Source organism: Hemiscyllium ocellatum, chromosome 41 (genome assembly GCF_020745735.1).
Source record: "Hemiscyllium ocellatum isolate sHemOce1 chromosome 41, sHemOce1.pat.X.cur, whole genome shotgun sequence".
NCBI lineage: Eukaryota > Metazoa > Chordata > Chondrichthyes > Orectolobiformes > Hemiscylliidae > Hemiscyllium > Hemiscyllium ocellatum.
In genome coordinates this window covers 3,189,045-3,210,126 of record NC_083441.1, presented here as the reverse complement: position 1 = coordinate 3,210,126, position 21,082 = coordinate 3,189,045, and positions in this window count along the sequence as shown.

Below are 21,082 nucleotides of genomic sequence, written 5' to 3'. Positions count from 1 at the left end.
AGAGTTGATGGAGATGAGGCAATAGCAAGAGGTAGCGTAGACAGTGGGAAGGAATTTCCTGGGGAAGAAAAACAAGGGATCATTTAATGTGTGTTTGCTTTAATGTAACGAGTATCAGGAATGAAAGTGATGAGCTGGGCATGGATCAGTACTTGGTGCTATGATGTTGTGGCCATAACAGAGACGTGGATTTCTCAGGGGCAGGAATGTTTGCTGAATGTTCCAGGGTTTAGAACATTTAAAAGGAATAGGGATGGGGGACAAAGAGGAGTGGGTGTGACACTGCTAATCAGAGAGGGTATCGCAGCTACAGTAGTTACCATTGTCGAGGAGGGTCTGCGTACTGAGTCAGTATGGAAGGAAATTAGGAACAGTCACCTCATTAGGGGTTTACTACGGGCCCCTGAATAGCAGCAGGGAGATAGAATAAAGTATAGGGTCGGCAGATTTTGGAAAAGTGTGAATGTAGTAGTGTTGTTGTAATGGGTGACTTTAACTTTACCAATATTGATTGGAACCTTCTTCGAGCAGATGGTTTGGAAGGAGTTGTTTTTGTATGTTGTGTTCAGGAGGGTTTCCTAACTCAGTACGTTGACAGGCCGACGAGGGGGGAAGCCATTTTGGATTTAGTGCTCGGCAATGAGCCGGGGCAAGTGTCAGATCTTGCAGTGGGAGAGCATTTCGGTGAGAGTGACCACAACTGCCTCACATTCAACATAGCCATGGAGAAGGAGAGAAGCAGGCACAATGGGAGGATATTTAATTGGGGAAAAGGAAACTATGATACTATCAGACATGCGTTGGGAAACATGGACTGGGAGCAATTGTTCCATGGAAAGGGCACTATAGACATGTGGAGACTGTTAAAGGAACAATTGTGCGAGTGATGCACAAATGCGTTCCTCTGAGACAGGCAAGAAGGGGTAAGATAAAGGAACCTTGGATGACAAGAACGGAGGAGCTTGTCATCAAAAGAAAGAAGGCAGCTTACATAAAGTGGAGGAAACAAGGCCTTGGTCAGCTCTAGAGCATTACAGGCAGGCGAGGATGGAGCTCAAAAATGGTCTGAGGAGGAGCCAGGAGGGGGCACGTAAAAGGCTCCGCAGGAAGGATTAGAGAGAATCCAAAGGCATTTTACACGTATGTGAGGAATTAGAGAATGATCAAAGAAAGAGTAGAGTCGATTATGCATAGCGTAGGGAAATTGTGTATTAAGTCTGAGAAGGTAGGGGAAGTCCTAAATGAGTTTTTTGTTTCTGTCTTTACTAAAGAAAAGGACATTGAAGTGAATGAAACCATGGAGCAGTAGGTAAGCATGCTGGAACAGATAGAGATTGACGAAACTGATGTGTTGAAAATTTTGACAAATATTAAGGTTGACAAGTCGCCACGGTAGACCAGACTTGGAAAGCGAGAAATGTGATTGCTTCGCCACTTGCGAAGATCTTTGCATCCTCGGTCTCCACTGGACTCGTGCCTGAGAACTGGAGGAAGGCTAATGCAATTGCTCTCTTCACAAAAGGAAATAGGGAAATCCCTGGCAACTACAGACTAGTCAGCCTCACGTCTGCCGTCTGCAAGGTGTGGGAAAGGATTCTGATAGATAGGATTTATGACCATCTGGAACAGCATGGCTTGATTAAAGGCAGTCAACACGGCTTTGTGAGGAGCACTTCATGCCTCACAAATCTTATTGAGTTCTTTGACCATGGTCAGTTATGTTCACAAGAATGGTCCCAGGAACCGAAAGCGTAACATATCAGGAACGTTTGAAAACTCTAAGTCTGTACTCGATGTTATTTACCAGGATGAGGGAAAATCCAACTGAAACTTACAACATACCAAACAGTGTGGACAGTTTTAATTTTTCGGTTAAGTGGAAGGCGTTTCCATTGGTAGGAGAGATTAGAACCGGAGGCCACAGCGTTAGAGTAAAGGGAGCACATTTCATAACAGACACAAGTAAAAACTTCTTCAGTCAGAGAGTGATAAATCAATAGAATTCACTGTTATGGAAGACTCTGGGACGTGGTATTTAAATATACAGAGAAAGATAGTTATTGGTTGTCAATAGAATCAAGAGTTACGGGGAGATTGCAGCACTAGGGTCCCATGTTCAATTCCAGCCTCGGGCAACTGCCTGGAGTTTGCACATTCTCCCCATTGATACGTGGGTTTCCTCCGGGTTCTCCCGCTCCCCACTGAGTCCAAAGATGTGCAGGCCAGGTAAATTGGCCATGCAAAATTGCCCATAGTGTTAGGTGCATTACTCAGAGGAAAATGTGTCTGGGTCAGTTATTCAGGTTACTTGTCAGAGGGTTGGCGTGGGTTTGTTACGCCGAAGGGCCTGTTTCCAAGCTGTAGAGATTCTTGTGCATTCCATGTATATATATGTCTACACACACACAGACACACACACACACAGACACACACACACACACACACACACACACACACACACACACATATATATATATATATATAGAGAGAGAGAGAGAGAACATAGAACAATATATAGGACAATATAGGCAGAACAGGTCCTTCGGCCCTCCACGTTGTGCTAACCTGTGAAGTATTCTCAGCTTGTCCCCCTACATTATTCATCATCATCCATGTGATTATCTAAGAATTGTTTAAATCTCCTAAATATGGCGGAGGTGACTACATTAGTAGGTAGGGCATTCCACACCCTTACTACTCTCTGCATAAAGAATCTAACTCTGTCATCTGTCTTAAATCTCTCCTTAATTTGTAGTTATGCCCCCTTGTACAAGATGACGAGATGATCCAAGGAAAAATACTTTCACTGTCTACCCTATCTAATCCTATGATCATTTTGCACGTCTCTATCAAATCATTTCTTAGCCTTCTTGTTTCCAATAAGAACAGACTGAAGTCTCTCAGTCCTTTCTCAAAAGACCTTCCCTCCAGACCAGATCTTGGTAAATCTCCTCTGCATCGTTTCCAATGCTTCCACATCCTTCCGAAATATGGCGACCAGAACTGTACACAATATTCCAAGTGTCGCCACATTAATATATTGTATAGTTGCAGCATGATATTGTGGCTCCGGACCCAAAACCTCTACAAATGAAACCTAAGACAACGTATGCCTTCTTAACAGCACAATGAACCTGGGTGGCAAATTTCTGGGATCTACGTACATGGAGTCGATGATCCCTCTGCACATCCACAATACCAATAATCTTTCCACTGACCCAGTACTCTGCCTTCCTGTTATTCTTCCCAATGTGCTTCCCCTCACATTCAGCTGCATTGAACTCTATTTGCCACCTCTCATCCCAATTCTGCAGTTTATCCAAGACCCCCGGTAACCTGTAACAATCTTTCAATCTGTCTACTACTCCACTGACTTTAGAGTCGTCTGCAAATTTACTCATCCATCCACCTACGTCTGCGTCTGAGTCATTTATTAAAAGGACAAACAGCAGTGGTCCCAAAACAGATAATTGTAGCACACCAGTAGTACTCGGACTCCAGACTAAATATTTTCCATCTTGTGGAACCTTATCAAAGGCTTTACTGAAGTCCATGTATTCGACCTCAACCGCATGATTGGTCATATTTTCCAAAATCTCAATGAGGTCTGTGAGACATGTCCTGTCCTTGTCGAAGCCATATTTACTATCTGAAATCAAATTGTTGCTTGTAAGATGATGATAAATCTTATCTCTTATAGTCCTTTCCAAAAACTTTCCTACAACAGGGCGGCACGGTGGCACAGTGGTTAGCACTGCTGCCTCACAGCGCCTGTAGACCCGGGTTCAATTCCCGACTCAGGCGACAGACTGTGTGGAGTTTGCACATTCTCCCCGTGTCTGCGTGGGTTTCCTCCGGGTGCTCCGGTTTCCTCCCACAGTCCAAAGATGTGCGGGTCAGGTGAATTGGCCATGCTAAATTGCCCGTAGTGTTAGGTTAGGGGTATGGGTGGGTTGCGCTCGGCGGGTCGGTGTGGACTTGTTGGGCCGAAGGGCCTGTTTCCACACTGTAAGTAATCTAATCTAAACAGACGTAAGGCTCACTGGACTATAATTAGAACATAGCCGACGAAAGCCTACCTAACCTACACTAGCCCAATAACCTCCATATGCTTATCCAATGCCTGCTTAAATGACCATATAGAGGGAGATTCCACTACTGCTCCTGGCAGGACATTAACTCACAACCCGCTGAGTAACGAATCTACCCCTAACATCTGTCCTATATCTACCACCCCTTAATTTAAAGCTGTGTCCCCTAGTAACAGCTGACTCCATTAACAGAAAAAGGTTCTCAGTGTCTACCCTATCTAAACCCCTAATCATCTTGTACACCTCAATCAAATCTCCCCTAAACCTTCTTTTCTCCAATGAGAACAGCCCCAAGTGCCTCAGCCTTTCCTCATACGATCTTCCTACCATGCCAGGCAACATCCTGGTAAACCTCCTCTGCACTCGTTCCAATGCCTCCACATCCTTCCTATAGTATGGCGACCAAAACTGCACACAATACTCCAGATGAGGCCGCACCAGAGCCTTATACAAATGCAACATGACCTCAGGACTCCGGAACTCAATTCCTCTACCAATAAAGCCCAGTACACCATATGCCTTCTTCACAGCACTATTTATCTGGGTGGCAACTTTCAGAGATCTGTGTATATGTACACCAAGATCCCTCTGCTCATCCACACTACCAAGTAGCCTACCATTAGCCCAGTAATCCATCTTCTTATTACTCCTACCAAAGTGAATGATTTCACACTTAGCTACATTGAACTCCATTTGCCACCTTTCTGCCCAGCTCATCTATATCCCTCTGTAACCTGCCACATCCTTCTTCGCTGTCCACAACTCCACCGACTTTCGTGTCATCCGCAAACTTGCTCACCCAGCTTTCCCCTCCTCTAGGTCATTTATAAAAATGACAAACAGCAATGGTCCCAAAACAGATCCTTGTGTAACACCGCTAGTAACTGCACGCCAAGATGAACCTATACCATCAACTACTACCCTCTGTCTCCTTCCAGCCAGCCAATTCCTAATCCAAGCCTCTAATGCACCCCCAATGCCATACCTCCGTAGTGTTTGCATTAGCCTACCATGGGGTACCTTATCGAACGCCTTGCTAAAATCCATATACACCACATCTACTGCTTTACCCTCGTCCACTTCCTTGGTCATCTTCTCAAAGAACTCAATAAGGATTGTGAGGCACGACCTGCCCTTCACAAAACCATGCCGACTATCCTTGATCACATTATTCTTATCCAGATGTTCATAAATCCTATCCCTTACAATCCCTTACGATTAACCGGGTCATCTCTACTGCTTTTCTTGAATAAGGGCGGCACGGTGGCACAGTGGTTAGCACTGCTGCCTTACAGAGCCTGAGACCTGGGTTCAATTCCCTCCTCAGGCGACTGACTGTGTGGAGTTTGCACGTTCTCCCCGTGTCTGCGTGGGTTTCCTCCGGGTGCTCCGGTTTCCTCCCACAGTCCAAAGATGTGCAGGTTAGGTGAATTGGCCATGTTAAATTTCCCGTAGTGTTAGGTAAGAGGTAAATGTAGGGGTATGGGTGGGTTGCGCTTCAGTGGGTCGGTGTGGACATATTGGGCCGAAGGGCCTGTTTCCACACTGTAAGTAATCTAATCTAAAAACATACCAATCCTCCATTCTGCTGGTACTGAACCTGTAGAAAATGACGAATCAAATATAAAGTCAAACTCTCTGCTATCTCTTCCCGAGCTTCCAAGAGAATACTCGGATTAATCCCATCCGGCCCAGGGGTCTTGCCTACTTTCACTCCATCAGAATTGTTGACACCTGTTCGTAACTAACCTCGATCTTTTCTCGTCTAATATCTTGTACGTCAATCTTGTCCTCTACAATATTATCCTTTTCCCGAGTGAAAACCGATGAGAAATGTTCGTTTAGCACCTCTCCAATCTCCACAGGGCCCACACTCAACTTCGCACTTCTGTCTTTGATTGGCCATATTCCTACCCCAATCATCCTTTCATTCCTCACATATCTATAGAAAACTTTAAAGTTCTCGTTTTTTTATTCTATTTGCTAAATACTGCTCGTGTCATGTCTTTTCTCTTCTAAACTCTCTCTTTAATTTTTTCCTAGCTGATCTGTAACTCTCCATCACCTCAGCTGTACCATCTTGCCTCATCAACACTTAAACCTCCTTCTGCTGAACCAGGGATGAAATTTTTGTCGTAAACCATCTCCATCCCTTGTATTTTGCCACCCCTTTCTATACATCCTAATTCTTGCCTAATCGCATTTTATTTGCCCTTGCTCCATTCATAACTCTTGACCTGCGTCATGTACCTATCCTTTTCCATCACTAAACTAAACGCAATGGAATTATAGTCACTCTCTGCAAAGTGCTCACTTACAACTAGTTCAAACAGCTGGCCTGGTTCATTACCAAGCACCGGATCCAATGTGGCCACCTCTCTTGTCGGCCTTTCGACATACTGTATCAGGAAACTCTCCTGTACATATTGGACATCCGATGTACTAGTGGTGTAGCATTTCCAGTCAATGTTGGGTCAGTTAAAGATCCCCATAATGACTCCTACCCAGATAACTTTGCTTATCTTCTCTTCCACCTCCCCGGAACTCTGTGGAGGCCCATAAACAACTCAACGCAGTGTTACTGGAACTCTCCTGTTTCTAACCACGAATGTATGTGCATACATACACATACATTAGAACAACTTCTAGTGAATCAATTGGCCACTTTCCCTAACGAATAATGAAATCTACATTCCAGAAGTGTGATAATAACCTTGGGTTTAAGGAAATTTGCAGCGCAGTATTATCATTTTAATTTTTCATCGGGATGGATGGATGGCAGTCCAGATATAACCCAATCAGCATGTGCCACGACAGTCCAATTTCCCAACCAGCAGACTACCCTCCATACCATGGTCAATTTAGATGTATACATCTCATGGCCGCTGATGTTCTCACAATCTCTCTAAAACTAAATATCACCACCAGAGATATCATTTTCTATTGATCTGCCATGTTTCAAAACTGGTTTTAGAGTTAAATTTTGATTTGTGATTTCCAATTGTGACCAAACATGCTGAATGTTGAGACTTCGCTGTCTAATATTCTGTTGATTCTACCAACTTTTTGTTTAGTACTCATTGACGTTTGAGCAAATTATTTGCGATTTATTATTATTATTATTAAGTCTGTTATGTTTAATGACACCCTCCACAGGGCCTCAAGGTTTAGGTGTGTATATTTAAAACAGAGAATATGATGAACTGATTTTATGTGAGCTGAGCGAATCGACGGAATGTCTGCTCAAGGATGTAGCAGAGGCATCTTCATTACATATATTCAAGACACAGTTGAATAGGTGTTTTCATAATAGGTTTGGGATATTGCAGGTAGGATGAGTTGAATGAATGTAAATATCAGCCGTGATATTAATGAATGGAGGAACAGGCTGCACGGGCCAAATGGACTATTACTGTTTCTATTGTTATGAAATCTCTTGCTGTACCAAAGGTTGCTTGTGTTGTCCCTGGGATTGTCATGAGGGGCATACATATGGATTGTTAAATGTTTCAGCGCCTTCTTAATGGTATATGGAGTGAATCAGTGTTGAGACAAAACTGAGCCTTCCGTCGTCAGACACCTTTCTTATTCCGTATATCAATTAAATAAATTTCTCTTGAATCGGCTGCAGTGCATTTTGATTCTTCCACTGAAGTATACATTTAGGTCTGAAAAGCAAGATATTTGAGAAGTTTGTGAAACACTTTTAATCGATCTCTTTCACGAGTGAACCGGCCAGTGGGATACTATCAGTCATATTTATGCATTAATGGATAGTTTTCGAAGGAAGTTCGATTTTGAAGAGACAACAATAATTGACGATCAATTCTGAGGAAAGATCATTGGACTCGCAATGTTAGCACTAATTTCTTTTTCCATGTGTAACCAGACATTTTGAGCTTTTGGAGTAGCTTCTGATTTTATTTCGGTCGATAAGAAATCTTTTTTTTCAAGTATTCATTTAACAGCATTATAGGTCACAAACCTACCAATCAGAAGTAGCAATAGTTGTCTTATTTGAATCATCAGAGTCTGCTACACCGTTTAATAATATCTCACATGGCCTGATTGTAAAGTCAAATCAACATTCATGACCGACTTTAAAAAAAAATAAAGTCACCGCCTCAGTTAAAAAGAATCCATGCATCGGTGCATTGAAAACATGCTAAAAGGCACTGTTTCAGCAATCTTTTTCAGGAAAATATTCAGGAAGTTTACATTCTTCTGAGAAATAAAACAAAACAAAATATTACGAAATCTATTGTCAACGATGGTAAACAATTATCTCTGTTTCGAGATTCTCCCAATCGGGGACAAACCTATCCAGATACCTTCTGTTAAGGTATTTCAGGATAAATTATTACTTGAATCAAGTTACTACTTGATCTCCAGCAGATGCAATAGATAGAGGTAATCTTTACTATACTGTTTCTATTCCATGGTATTATTCTCGTGAACATTCCTGCACAAAGCCTGCCCTTCTTAACCAATTTCCTTATTTTGCACATCAACTGAATAAACCTATCTTGAATCATCCCCAATTCATTTCGATTCTTCCACGGGAGTATACATTTAGATCTGACCAGTAAAATAAGAAGCGGTATGTGAAATGTTTTCAAGCCAGCTCAAGAACGAGAGCATGATTCAGTTCAATGCATTGAGTCATACTGAAGCAGAAATAGCAATTGTCGAAGAAAAGTCGATTATTGAGATCATACCTTAGAAATTTGATAGGGTTCTTTGATAAAGTTCCCAGGAAGGTAGACGAAGGCAGTGCAGTAGGCATTGTCCATATGGATTATAGTAAAGTCTTTCATAAACTTTCACGTGATATTCTGGACTGGAACTTTAGGTTACATGGAATCCATGGCAAGCCGCAAATTGGATACTCAATCAGAAGCAGAAAGCAACAGTCGAAGAATGCTTGTCAGATTGTACGCCTGGGACGAGTCGAGTGACTTAGGGTTCGGTGTGGTTCCTTTGCTGTTTGTTATTTGCATCAGTGATTTAGATGAGAACGTTCAAGGCAGAAGCAGTAAGTTTGCAGACGAAAACAAAATAGGCGTTTTCGTGGATAGTTAGGAAGGTTATCAGAAATTGCAGCAGGATCTTGAAATGTCAGGAAAGTGAACCGAGAAATGACAGTTGGATTTTAATATAAATAAGCATGAGGTCTTGCTTTCTGGAAAGCCTAATCAATACAGTAGTCTCATGGTGAATGATCGGTCCTTATGGAGTGTAGTCGAACGGAGGCATCTTGGACCACGCCAAACTTCATCAGCCAGGACATTGAGTATGGTAGCTGTTGTGAAGTTATGCTGCAGTTGTATAGAATGTTGGTGAGGTTACACTTGTGTTCAATTTTGTCCACTTGGTATCAGAAGTACGTTACTAACCTGGAAGGATTGCAGTAGGAATTTGCAAAGATGTTGCCAGGATTCAAGGGTCTCACTAGACGGGAACGTTTGGACTACCTGGAACACTTTTTTCTTTGGAGCGTAGGAGACTGAGGGGGGTAACGTACTGAAGTGGAAAAGTTATGAGAGGCAGGGATAGGGTGAATGCACTCAGTTTTGTCCCCACGTTTGGGGAATCGAAGACTATAGGGCATCACTTTAAGTTTGGAGAGGAAAGAATCAAAGAGCACATGAAGCGAAAAGTTTTACACAGAGGTTGGTATGCATATGGAATGAGCTGCCTGCGGAAGTTTTTGAGGTGGACACATTAACAGGATTTAAATAAGATTTGACAAATACATGGATAGGAAAGCAGTCAAGGATGTGGGATAAATACAGAGCAATTGGGTAAGAGTTGACAGACATTTTGGTCGGTTTAGAGCAGTTTGAGCCAAAGCGTCTGTCTCTGTGCTGTCAGTCTGTATGACTATAACTTTTTGAGGCTCATGTACATCTACCCTGAACGTTGAGGACTTGGGAATCTCATAATCTTAGCCTGTTCACAGTAGGATGAATGAAACGGTCAGATTTTTTAACTTACCAAATTAATGCTTCTAACTGCAAAGGGATATTTGGTTGCCCTTTGAAGAGAAGACAGAGATCCCAACACGGCAACTCATCACCTTTTGGATAAAATGTTTTTTTTTCATCCTTCGTGCGAAAGTGTAAATTTCATTCTTCTCCCCATATGTTCCATTAATGAAATATTTATCCAGTACTTTGATATAGCCACATAATTTTGTAAACTCAAGTTCTCTTCAAAACGTTTTTACTAATGTTTGTGTCGTCAACAAGTTTACAGTTCTAACTTCCATACGGTTATCTGAATTATCCCTATATATTATAAGTAATTTATACACTAGCATTTTGCACAGTTGCATGATACTCACTACATATTTGCATTCTGAACGAAATTCATTTGTGCTTGCTCTGTTCTTCCAGTTCGCCACCGATTCTTCTCTTCGTCAAGTCAACCATCTGATGAATCTACGTTATGTTTTCATGCATAGTCTCCAATGTAACAACATTCAGCTGGTCAGCGAACAATGCAGAAGCAGGCGGAATGTAATCTACTATTTGCATTTTGTGGTATTACTATTTTGCCGGTTGTTTGGGTATTCTTAAACAAAATAATTCCAAATGTTTTCAGTTTTAAAGAGTTATGAAAATATTAATATGAGTCCATCAGTTTCACATACCCTACCAGTGAAAGCAATCTGCAAAACTAATGTTGTCAATTACTCTTCTAATTTCATACATTTCAATACCATTAGCTCTCATTTCTTTATCTCAATTCATTATGATATCTCAAATTGCATGATATAATTGTAATTCAGCTTCATCAGTCTTAAAGTCGGCCTGGTCAATATGCTCTGAAATATATTCCTGTTAAATAAATTTTATTACTGTTAAGAATAGAGCTATGCAATGTACTTACAGCTGCTCTGAGAGAGAATTTTGCATTCATTGTCGCATAATTTTAAGTTCTGTATTTCGCTAATTCGTTCTCCAAACCTCTGTTTTTTTTCCTCTGTTTTTCTAGTTTTCTTAAACTCGCTACTCAGCCATGTGATTACTCTATTCACATTATATTTCTCTATTTTGATTGTACTTGCACGATTGTTTCTCTTTAAACGTAACGACACATCCAATGTGGGCGGCACAGTGGCAGTGGTTAGCACTGCTGCCTCACAGCTCCAGAGACCCTGTGTGGAGTTTACACATTCTCCCATTGTCTGTGTGGTCTTCCTTCGGGTGTTCTGGTTTCCTCCCACAGTCACAAAGATGTGCACGTCAGGTGAATTGGCCATGCTAAATTGCCTGTAGTGTTAGGTATAGGGGTTAATGTAGGGAAATGGGTAGGTTGGGCCGAAGGGCCTGTTTCCACACTGTAAGTAAGTAATCTAATCTGATATCATGGAGTTTCAACATGACTGACATTCAGCATTTTGTTTCCGTGTACTTTTTGTTGTATTATGTTCATTTTGTTAAGTTGTGCCATTGCAATGTTTCGACTTTTTGCATTGTTCAGCATGAAATTATTTTGAGTTAGCCTTTGACGTTCCCTGCCCTATTTACCTTATCTGGCATATAAATATCAAAGCTCACAGCATTTCTGCGTATATTAATAGCTTTTTCATGAGACTGACCCGAATGTCCGAAATTCTGGTCGTTTGTTTCCTGGTCGCTCGTTTGTATCAATAGAATGTTAATAACAGTTTTTCTTCTGATAGTTTACAAAACTGGATGTTAAGTTGCATATCAAGCTAGCGTACAATAAAAGTTACCCTGAACTACACAAGTCAGAAACAAAAATAGTGAAAGCTGCATTTACGCCTATTGAACAGACAATCGTGAAAGTGATACAAACAATCTGTCCAGTGGCTTCACTTAAATTTATTTATCCCTTTACTGACTTCCTTGCTTGCCAAGAGTTTTGTGTAACTGAGGCAGCAACCAAAGGCTTTTTGAGTGATTTCATACAGTAATTCGATTGTGCAATAGCTTGATTTCACTTTGACAATCACAGTTTATTAATAATAATCATCTTTTTTTTATTTAGGCGACAAATCAGTGATAAGAAATGGTCTTCCAGATACCAGTTATTCAAACCTCCTGTTTCAGAACCACTCGAATCAGGTTTAGGTAAATTTAAAGGTTTTTAATTTACCGTGTTGTGAATTATTGAGGGAGACTGGCTGATTTACATCTGTAAACTATCTCCACGTCGCAATTTTTTTACGAATTCATTTGAAGGAAATCATTTCCTGAAAATAGTATTTAGATTTTGACAATTTCCTGCTGAGCTCGTGGTGGAGTCTCTGTGTCTTCCAAATTCCAGAAGCATGAGCTGGATACAGTTCTATTGAGGAAATGTGTCAACAGTGAAAAACGGCAGACAGCTCAGTGGAGCTGAGAACATTAGTTCTGATGCTATTGAATTAAGCCAGCGGCTCGAAGGGCCAAAGAGTTTAATCCTTGCTCCTGTGTTCATATATTCTTCGGAATGCAAAGAATATTCTGATTGGAATTAATAATCATTTGAAGTAAGACTAAGGTAAATATTATCATTTCCTCCAAGCAAGGTTTAGTCTCACTTCTTGGAACACAAACTCGTTGCAATGTTGTCTATTTAAACGTCAAGGCGATGGCTCAGAGCGAAGCACAGATGAAAGATGAGTTCTTAAAACAGGTAAAATAAGCTCAAGTACTCAATCTTTTCATAATTGCCAATTAATTCGCTTCATACCAACAATGCCAGACCATGAATGGACAAGCATACTAGAATGAGCCATCAGCATCAAACAACAGAAACCAAGTAAAAAGTGAAAAAAAACCTATCCCTGCAAGAAAATGTGGACAAGTTCACAGAAAGGAACACAAATACAATTCAGAAGCTTGGATTAAAAACCTCTTGGACTGATCAGTTACCGAAATGAAAACAGTTGTCCTGGTCAGTGGAGCGATCTCCAACTACACAGGCACAGAATAAAAGGACTTCTTAGCAACATTAGAATTAATCCTGAAAGACAAGGGACTCAGAGAAGAAACCCAGCAAACCATCATACAGACATTTGCAGCAACAGTAAGCAATACGAAGGAAGGCAGCACCTTCAGCACACAGGATAGTAAAACCCATGAAGGACTCAGAAAAACAAACCAGAAACGTTGTAATTCTGCCTGCAAACAAAATGTGCATTACTGTCTACCGAAATAGAACACAGTACATTGGAAAGGCAAACTCACTGCACGCAGATACTGACAGTTACCAACAGGTGACGGTAGATCCAACTCCATATGTAGAAATCCGTATAACAGCGATAGTGAAGAAGCTTCAGAAATCAGGCTAAATCAGCAAGTGAGATCAACAAAATATAACACTTGCTGGATCCAACACACTACACTTTTATGGATTAACTAAGGTCCACAAATCAAGGGACACCAGAGATCCACTGCCTGGCACACTGACCTGCAGACTACCAAAGGATCACTACCGATAACTGAAATATCTCATAGAAGACTCATGACAGTCTGCTAACTCCACCCAAGAATTCCTGAACATCATCAAAAACACCAAGATAGAAGTTTTTGAGTTAGAGTCATAGAGATGTACAGCACGAAAATAGACCTTTCGCTTCAACCCTTCATGCCAACCTCTTATCCCACACCAATCCAGTCCCAACTGCCAGTACCCAGCCCATATCCCTCCAGACCCTAACTACTCATCCAGTTTCCTTTTAAATGTTGCAATTGTAGTAGCCTCTACCATTTCCTCTGACAGCCCATTCCACATATGCAACACCCTCTGTCTGAAAAAGTTGTGCCTTAGGTCTCTTTCATATCTGTCTCCTCTCGCCCTAGACTTCTGTCCCCTAGTTCTGGACTACACCAACCCAGGGAAAAGAGCTTGTCTATTTACGTTATTCATGCCCCTCATTATTTAATACACCTCTACAAGGTCACCACTTAGCCTCCAACGGTCCAGTGAAAACAGCCGCAACCAATTCAATTTCTTTCGATAGCTTAAATATTCAACACTTGAATCTTCAATAGCTTAAATCTTCATCCTTGTAAATCGTGTCTGAAACTTTTCAAGTTTCATAATGTCCGTCCGATAGGAAGAAAACCAGAATTGCATGCAATATTCCAAAAGTAGCTGAACCAATGGCCTGTACAGCTGCAACTAATATCCGAACTCCTGTACTCAATACTCTGACCAATAAATGACAGCACGCCAAATGCCTTCTTCACTGCCTTGTCTACTTGCGACTCTGCATTCAAGGAGATATGAACCTGAACTACAAGTTCACTTTTTTCAGCAGCACTCCGTGGGAACTTAAAATAATGGACTATTTTGATGTAGCAGCCCTATTCACTTTAAATGTAATCAGCCTGGCTAAAGAAACACTGACTGCAAGACTAGATGAAGCAAGGACATTAACAGCAGACAGCATGAACTTCACTAGCAAGGACAAGATCCTCAAGCTAATCCACATGTTCCTCACTACCCTCTTCACATTCAACGGCAAGACATACAAACAAATCAAGGGAAGTCCAATGGGATCATCAATATAATTCTTCTTAGCAGAAGCAGTAATGTAGACACTCGAACAAACAGTCCTCCCCACGATCCAACCCAACCTTTTGGTCTGCTGCATGGATGACACCATTGTCACCACAAAGCGGAACAAATTAGAAGAAACTAACAAATCAATGGAACACTCATGGGATCACCAATATCAGGCTTCTCAGCAAAAGCAGTAATGTTAAGGCTTGAACGATCAGCCCTCCCGACAATCCAAATAAAACTTTTCAACCGCTATGTGAACGGCTATAGTCATCACAAAGCGAACAATTTAGAGGAAACCTACAACATCATCAAGAACATCCTTACTAGCATATATTTCACCAAAGAGGGGGACAACAGCACCAGACTCTCATGCCCAGATGTCACAGTGTAATTAACAGTTAATGGATGAACACAGATCAGGTTCCGGAGGAAAGCAACACACTTAAACCAGATAATTAGCTACAAAAGCAATCATATCAGCACGAACACAGTAGAGGCGACGGCCTAGTGGTATTATGGCTCGATTATTAATCAAGGAAAATAGCATAATTTTCTGGAGACTTGAGTTCCAATTTAGCTACGGCAGATAGTCGAATATGAATTCAGTAAAATGTACCTAGAATAAAGAGCTCACTGATGCCATGAACCAATTGTAGAAAAAATAACAACCTGTATCTCTAATGTCCTTTCAGAGTCGCAATCTGCCATCCTTACCTGGTCTTGAGTACATGGGACTCCAGAGTCACTGCAATGTGGTTGACTGTAAACTGTGTCTGAACTGGCCGAGCCACATATGAAAATGCTCGGAAGTCACAATAAGGGCAGAGGTGGCGATACATTGGAATGCAGTCGGCCGGGAGTTGTCTTGGGAGCCCTTAACGTCAACTCTGGGCCCATGAAATCTCATGTTTTCCTTTTAAACATGTGCAAGGAAACATTTTACTGGTTACGATGTTTTATCCTCCTTTGACTGACGAATTCGATGAAGCATTTCTTGTCGGAAAGGCGCAATGTGTACTCTGCATGGGGTATTTGTACACTAACATGAGTCGGTCGGCAGCGGCATTACTGTTCAAGCTGATCTGGTCCAAAAGAATGTAACTGCTAGAATAGGTCTGCGGCAGGCAATGAAGCAGCTCACAAAAGGAAAAAGTACACTTGTCCTTATGTTTACTAATCTGCCGGCTGCAGAAGCATCTATCTATATATTATAGGTAAATTCGATCACTGCACTGCCCGTGACGCGACGACATCTCGCCTTCACATTGAGAATAACTGCCAATGCATCGCGTGACATTATCACCTTGCTAAATGGGAAGACTTCTAACCGATCTAGCGGTATAAGACAGGCCATCCATAAGGCGCTGCCAGCTATGAACAACAAAAGAACTGTACTGCAGCACAATTATCAAACCAGGAGATCAACTCTTGTCATTCGCGAATTCATTACGACATGCCAGGAGCAGCATTGGGCATACCCAAATATGACGTGTCATCCGGGTTAAACTACGGATAACGGCATAAATAGCAAGTGACAGACAGATCTAGGCGATCCAAAACGGATCAGATCTGAGTTATGCAGTTCTTCCGCATTCATCATTAATACTGGGCAATTAAACAACTCCCTGGAGGAAGAGGGTCCACAAATAACCCAATCCTCAATAATGGAGAAGCCCAGAAAATCACTGAAAAAGATGAGGCTGATGCAACTGCTCCAATCTATATTCAGAAGTACGAAATGGATGCTTCATCTCGGGCTCCTCCAGTGTGTCTCAGAATTACAGATACCAATCTGCAGACAATTCGATCTACTTCTCATGATACCAAGAAAGGGCTGGAGACAATGGGTATTGCAAGGGCAATTCACCTGCTAACATTCTGGCAATAGTCCTGAAGTGTAATCCGGAACTTTATAGAACATAGAACATAGAAGGATACAGCGCAGTACAGGCCCTTCGGCCCTCGATGTTGCGCCGACCGAATCCTACCTAACCTATACTAGCCCAATAACTTCCAAATGCCTATCCAATGCCCGCTTAAATGACCATAAAGAAGGAGAGTTCACCACTGATACGGGCAGGGCATTCCATGAACTCACAACCCGCTGTGTGAAGAATCTACCCCTAACATCTGTCCTATACCTACCACCCCTTAATTTAAAGCTATGTCCCCTAGTAACCCCTGACTCCATTAGCGGTAAAAGGTTCTTAGTATCTACCCTATCTAAACCCCTAATCATCTTATACACTTCTATCAGATCTCCCCTAAACCTTCTCTTCTCCAATGAGAACAGCCCCAAGTGCCTCAGCCTTTCCTCATAAGATTTTCCTACCATTCCAGGCAACATCCTGGTAAACCTCCTCTGCACTCGCTCTAAAGCTTCCACATCCTTCCTATAGTATGGCGACCAAAACTGCACACAATACTCCAGATGAGGCCGCACCAGAGTCTTATACAACTGCAACATGACCTCAGGACTCCGGAACTCAATTCCTCTGCCAATAAAGCCCAGTACACCATATGCCTTCCTCACAGCACTATTTACCTGGGTGGCAACTTTCAGAGATCTGTGTACATGGACACCAAGATCCCTCTGCTCATCCACGCTACCAAGTAGCCTACCATTAGCCCAGTAATCCATCATCTTGTTATTCCTACCAAAGTGAACGACTTCGCACTTAGCTACATTGAATTCCATTTGCCACATTTCCGCCCAGCTCTGCAACTTATCTATATCCCGCTGTAACCTACCACTTCCTTCCTCACTATCCACAACTCCACCGACTTTTGTGTCATCCGCAAACTTGCTTACCCAGCTTTCAAGTCCTTCCTCTAGATCATTTATAAAGATAACAAAAAGCAATGGTCCCAAAACAGATCCTTGTGGTACACCGCTAGTAACTGCGCTCCAAGATGAACATAATCCATCAACTACTACCCTCTGTCTCCTTCCAGCCAGCCAATTCCTAATCCAAACCTCTAATGTATCCTCAATGCCATACCTCCGAAGTTTTAGCATTAGCCTACCATGGGGAACCTTATCGAACGCCTTACTAAAATCCATATACACAACATCTACTGCTTTACCCTCATCCACTTCTTGGTCACCTTCTCAAAGAACTCAATAAGGTTTGTGAGGCACGACCTGCCCTTCACAAAACCATGCTGGCTATCCCTGATCACGTTATTCCTACCCAGATGTTCATAAATCTTATCCCTTACCATTCTCTCTAAGACTTTGCCCACCACTGAAGTCAGACTCACTGGCCTATAGTTGCTAGGGCTATCCCTACTCCCTTTCTTGAACAATGGGACCACATTCGCTATCCTCCAGTCCTCTGGTACTATTCCTGTTGACAACGACGACATAAAAATCCAGGCCAATGGCTCTGCTATCTCCTCCCTAGCTTCCCATAGGATCCTGGGGTAAATGCCATCAGGCCCAGGAGACTTATCTATATTCATCCTTTCCAATATTCCCAAAACCTCTTCCCTGCATATTTCCAGGGCATCCATTCTAATTATTTGTGATTCCATATTCACATCAGCAACAGTGTCCTGTTCCTGAGTGAATACTGAGGAAAAGTACTGATTTAATGTCTCTCCAATCTCCTCCGCCTCCACACACAACTTCCCACTACTATCCTTGACTGGACCGATACCTACCCTAGTCATCCTTTTATTCTTGACATACCTATAGAAAGCCTTTGGGTTTTCCCTAATCCTACCAGCTAAAGACTTTTCATGTCCCCTTCTCGCTTCTCTTAGCTCCCTCTTTAGCTCCTTCCTGGCTACCTTATAACACTCAATCGCCCCTACTGAACCTTCACGCCTCATCTTTACATATGCCGCCTTCTTCCCTTTCACAAGGGACTCCAATTCCTTACTAAACCACGGCTGCCTCACAAGGCCCTTTACACCATGCCTGACTGGTACATACCTATCGAGGACACGCAGTAGCTGCTCCTTGAACACTCCCCACATCTCATTAGTGTTCTTCTCTTGAAGCCTGTTTTTCCAATCCACACATCCTAAGTCATGCCTCACTGCATCATAATTTCCCTGCCCCCAGCTATAGCTCTTGCCCTGCGGCACACGATTATCCCTCTCCATCACTAAAGTAAAAGTCACCGAGTTGTGGTCACTGTCCCCGAAGTGCTCACCTACCTCCAAGTCTAACACCTGGCCTGGTTCATTACCTAGAACCAAATCCAATATAGCCTCCCCTCTTGTTGGCCTGTCGACATATTGTGTCAGGAAACCCTCCTGCACACATTGTACAAACACCGACCCATCTAATGAACTCGAGCTATAGCTCTCCCAGTCAATATCTGGGAAGTTAAAGTCCCCCATAACAACCACCCTGCTACCTTCACTCTTTTCCTGAATCATCCTCGCAATATTATCCTCTACTTCTCTAGGACTATTAGGAGGCCTGTAGAAAACACCTAACAGGGTGACCTCACCTTTCCTATTTCTAACCTCAGCCCAAACTACCTCAGATGGCAAGTCCTCTTCCATCGTCCATTCCACTGCTGTGATACTGTCTTTGACAAGTAATGCCACGCCTCCCCCTTTTTTACCCCCATGTCTGATCCTACTAAAACATTTGAACCCTGGAACGTGCAACAGCCATTCTTGTCCCTGTTCTACCCACGTCTCTGTAATGGCCACAACATCGAAGTCCCAGGTACCAACCCACGCTGCAAGTTCACCTACCTTATTCCTTATACTTCTGGCATTGAAGTATACACACTTCAATCCACCTTTCTGGTTACAGGCACCCTCCTTAGAGATCGCTGCATTATTCCTAACCTCCCTACACTCAAGGTCCTGTACCCTAAAGCTACAGTCCTGGTTCCCATGCCCCCGCGGAGTTAGTTTAAACCCTCCCAAAGAGCACTAGCAAACCTCCCCCAAGGATACTGGTGCCCCTCAGGTTCAAGTGTAGACCATCCTTTTTATAGAGGTCCCACCTTCCCCAGAAAGGACCCCAGTTATCCAGAAACCGGAATCCCTCCCTCCTGCACCATCCCTGTAGCCACGCATTTAACTGCTCTCTCTCCCTGTTCCTCGATTCTCTATCACGTGGCACGGGTAACAAACCACAGACTACAACTCTGTTTGTTCTAACTCTGAGCTTCCAACCTAGCTCCCTGAAAGCCTGCCTTACATCCTCACCCTTCTTCCTACCTATATCGTTGGTGCCAACGTGGACCACGATCTGGGGCTGCTCCCCCTCCCCCTTAAGGACCCGGAAAACACGATCAGCGACATCACGTACCCTTGCACCTGGGAGGCAACATACCAAACGTGAGTCCCTGTCGCCCCCACAAAACCGTCTGTCTGTACCCCTCACTATCGAGTCCCCAAGAACAATTGCTCTACCTTTCTCCACCCTACCCTTCTGAGCAACGGGGCCAGGCTCCGTGCCAGAGGCCTGAACCTCGTTGCTTGCCCCTGGTAAGTCATCCCCCCCACAAGTATCCAAAACGGTATACTTGTTCTTGAGGGGAATGACCGCAGGGGGTCCCTGCACTGTCTTCCTCCTCCCACTCCCCCTCACTGTCACCCATCTATCTTGAACTTTCGGAGTAACTACTTGCCTAAAGCTCCGATCTATGACCTCCTCTGCCTCCCGAATGATCCGCAGTTCATCCAACTCCAGCTCCAGTTCCCTAACACGGGTTTGGAGGAGCTGGAGATGGGTGCACTTCTTGCAAGTGTACTCAGCAGGGACGCTAATGGCTTCCCTCACCTCATACATGTTGCAAGAGGAACATTGCCCTCTCTGCACTGCCATCCCTCTAAAAGTAAGCTTTCCTTAAAAAAAAACAACAAAAACCAACTAAATCTAAAGAAACAAACAAGGAAAATGCAGCACCTACCCGCTAGTCACAATTGGTCTTATTATTAGGTTAGAGGAGGTGGAAGGGTGGGAGGCACTACTCGTGTAGTGCCTCGGGTGAAACGCCTACGCGTTTAAATAAGGGGAGAGAAAAAACCTTACCCAGGTAACCTAGCGCGCCTTCCGGGTCTGCTACCGCTTTTTCAAAGGAAAACTTTAAATTTACAACTATTAAATAAACGACCAAACTTACCCACCAGCCGTCGCGAAGTCTTCCGAGAGACTGAGGCCTACAACTCGGAGCCCGCGTTTAAATAAGGGGAGAGAAAAAACCTTACCCAGGTAACCTAGCGCGCCTTCCGGGTCTGCTACCGCTTTTTCAAAGGAAAACTTTAAATTTACAACTATTAAATAAACGACCAAACTTACCCACCAGCCGTCGCGAAGTCTTCCGAGAGACTTTCTGCTCCCACAGCCAAACTCTTCCAGTAGAGTTACAACCCGACATCTACCCGACAATGTGGTAAGTTGCCCAGGTATGTAGTGTACACAAAATGCAGGACAAATCCATACTGGTCAATGACAGTCATACTATTCATCATCGGTAAAGTGATGG